This window comes from Suncus etruscus, chromosome 1 (assembly GCF_024139225.1).
Source record: "Suncus etruscus isolate mSunEtr1 chromosome 1, mSunEtr1.pri.cur, whole genome shotgun sequence".
NCBI classification, from domain to species: domain Eukaryota; kingdom Metazoa; phylum Chordata; class Mammalia; order Eulipotyphla; family Soricidae; genus Suncus; species Suncus etruscus.
Window position 1 is genome coordinate 38,893,938 of NC_064848.1, and position 3,848 is coordinate 38,897,785.

General features: G+C 31.0%; 1 pseudogene; it reads left to right on the forward strand.

The window, feature by feature from the left end:
* Positions 1-3,053: 3,053 nt before the first annotated feature.
* Positions 3,054-3,137, forward strand: LOC126033338 (uncharacterized; annotated as a pseudogene).
* The last annotated feature ends 711 nt before the right edge of the window (positions 3,138-3,848 follow it).

Consider the following 3,848-nt stretch of genomic DNA (forward strand, 5'->3'; position numbering starts at 1 on the left):
TCTTTATTTCTTCTTTGCTGTAGGCCATATGTTACAACAGATAGAAATTTTATCTGAGACTAAAAGAACTGCAGCTGAATTTCTATTCATCCACCTACCATCTGCATGATATTAATCACACTACCATGACGGGCCTCTCTAATGGTCAATCAACAATTTCATAGATTTCCTTTATCTCTGCATATTGTCAGATGACTCTGAGCTCATTCTGCTTTCCAAGTTCTCCACTCATCTTTTTTGCTTGATTCATTATCAATTCACTCCTCTTGATTTGTGGGTATCCATAAGCTTGAGGTATGACCATTTCCACATCAGACTAAGCCAAATTAAGGCACAAATGTCAATACTTCAGAAATATCGAATTTCTGGACATTGATCATTATTTTGGGTACCTTGACCATTACTCTGCCAATGTTTCCAGGCAATCGTGAAAAATAAATCTCTTCTGGCTCAACTACTTACATCATTCCTAGTCCTCGCAATGAACTTAGAGTAACAGACTCAAAGTTTTATCATAGTTCATGGTTGTCAGTTTTGACATCTCCTATGCATCCCTACTTAATATAATCAGGCAATGACTCAAAAACACACTTCAAAACCTCTATTTTTGATAAGGAAATGTAATGTAGATTCTATCTTTTGTCTTTGAAAATTTCAAATGAAAACATTCTACAGAACTCTGAAATATATAGGCTTCAGAAATCTATTAATATAGTTGATTTGTTATTTGTACTTCTATTAATTTTCTCATATATTATATATAATCTTATATATGATTATCTCATGTACTTTATAAATATTTTACAAATATATCCTAAATATTACTTTTTATTTTTTGAGTATAGTTTTCATACTCTTCTAACTTATTCGTTAATTCTAAATGGAACTGGGCTCCTCATACCTGCCTGGATTTGAATTTGTTACAATGGAGCAAGAAATCTGTTTTTTTTTTAAATGCAGGTATTGTAGTAAAAATATTTATTTTGCTAGAGCCAATAAACTTTTAACTCTATTTCTATCAAATATAAACTTAGTAGTCCTAATAGAATGTTCAAGTTAATTCTTTTACATTGATAATTAAAAGGGCTTCATTGTGTAATGAATTACCTTGAGTCATGTTTCCTGCTAATAATGTTTTCTTATCACATGAAAACTTTCAAAAGCATATTCAACCATAATACTAAATAAAGGTTTTAAATGTATCTATAAAGTCCACAAATTATTTTAAATTTTAGAATATATATGTGTATATATAAATTATCTCTACCCAAATTAATTGCTACTTAGTAATTAAAAATAGATATTAAGAGCATAATGGCAAAATTTAAATATTTATCTATAAATGTACTTAAATAACTAGCAAATGTCTACTTGTGAATGAATTTAACACTTGAGACAAGTTACAAATTTATTTTTATAAATTATAAAATTATTTTTAAAAAGTGCTTTGTTTTCTTCTAATTGTGGGGTAATTTAATATATAGAGCAAAAGACATGAAAGAAATGTAAGTTCTCTCTTTTCATTATTATTATCAATGTAAAAATTGAGTGAAGTCTGAATGTTTCCCAAAATTGCTTTTCTTGTTTCCACTTATTCTATCACTTTCTAGCTAAGTAAAATATGCTTTACCATATTCATTTCAATTATACTATCAGAAAAATAAATGTAAATATTCCCTGTTACAATTGTCAGAATTAAATGATATGGTTTTTCTAAGATATTTATTATACATTTTGGTACATGATAAAGAACCACGAACTGTTACTTTTAAATCCACATTGGCACAGCGGGTCGGGTGTTTGCCTTGCACATGGTTGACCCAAGTTTGATCCTTGGCATCTCATATGGTTCCTTGAGCCTGCCAGGAGTAATTTTTGAGCACAGAGCCAGGAGTAACCCCTGAGCACCATGTGTCACAAAAACAAAACAGAACAAAACAAAAAAAAAACACTAAATGTGTTATTTTTATTTGTGAATTTTGTTTTCTACAATTCTGTCATTTTGTTATATTGTAAGTTCCTTTGATCATTTTAACTATTCCAACAATTTCAGTCTTTTAATTTTTAAGGTGATATTCATTGACAAGTGTGTAAATGTTTATATGAATTACAATCTTACCACACATACCCATTTTCTCTGACATTATCCATAAGCCCTTTTCTTCAATATTTTCCAATGTTTCATTTTATTGCTTCTGATTTAAGTAGTCTTTAAGACTATTGTTAAAATTAAGTAAATACTATTTTTTAAAAAGTACTGTCTCATGATTTTGTTCTTTAGCAAATACCATATTTACCGGCATATAAGACGACTGGGCATATAAGACGACTGGGCGTATAAGACGACCCCCTAATTTTGCAGTTAAAACATAGGTTTAGGCCTATATTCGTTGTATCAGACAGAACGTTCCTGTGCTGCAACTGTATGTACCACAGTGAGCCAATCACAACAAGCAAAGGTTCAACTTTAATAGACTTCCTCTCTGACTCTGGCCAATCTGAGCAGGCTTTTTACAGTGTAGATTCGGGTCCAGAACATTGTCTACTTTGCATGCATAAAAAGCCTGCTTGGATCGGCTCAGTTAGAGAAGCAGTCCCAGCAGACTTGCAGTGATTGGTGCAGGATCGAGTTGGAAAATTCGTTTTGTGGCAATATTCAGACAATTTTTGTTTAGTGGCATATTGAAACATTTTTTGGGATATACTCGGCGTATAAGACGACCCCTGATTTTCGGTTGACTATTTTTTGTTTCAAAAGTAATCTTATATGCCGGAAAATACGGTAACTAATACAAAATAAAATATAATCAAGATGCACTTGGTATTAAAATAAAAAGCACAATACAGTATACAGTTTGATAATTTCTGGGAAAATGAGAGACATTTAATCTTGATAAAATGTGTCTAGTCAAAGAGGGTATAGTTTGCCAAATGAACTAATTTTAGAGCTGTATTAAAGAAAAATATAATTACAAAAGTTAGAATGATTATGCAAACATTATAGTTCTATAGGTTCTGACCTATATGAGTTATAATAAATTAGAAATTTTAGTATCCTCTTCTAATTGGGTGTTCATAAATTTGACATGTGCCTCCCTCAAACCTTTTTATGAAGTTGGCACATTATCTGTCTGATGTTTAAAATAATTAAAAATTTTAAATTATAAAATGAGTATCTCAGTGGGAACAACCCAGGCTAGCGATCACAGAAATTCTGCATAATTTGCTGTGCTAGAGTTATTATTAATAGTATAGTAGATCCTCTGGAAGAACAATTCAATATGAATCATGATGATAAAATTTCTCAAATTTTACCTTTTCAATGGCAGTCTTTTGGATCACTATCTAGTCTGAGATTAATATCCATTAACTAATATATGGAATTGTTGCTATATACTGGCAATGTGCTATTGAGCTAGTCAAATTCAATTCATTTTAAAAGCAGTATGCTAGCACTAGTACCCTTTACATTTTTAGATAGATAGTTATAGCCTTGTTGTTGTCTGTATCAGCTTAGCTTGTGGTACTTAGTACCTACGTAATAGATGCTTGTTAGGACTAGAATCTGAACAAGTGTCTGAGTTCAGAACCCTACTTGAAATCGTTGTGCCAGGCTACAGATCATTGGTTTTGCAGTATAAAGTTACATTTCTTATGCAGAGCAAACAAAATATTTCATGATATCTCCATTATAATTAGTATCTAATTACATCCTTGTATAAAAGAAGTCTTTCCTCTCCTCTCTACATCAATATGTTCCAGCTAACCCAGTAAAGTAATGTTCAGATATTTTCTAAGGCCAAACCATATTTTTCTGTTTCATTGTTGTTTCAAAATGTTTGTTCTTG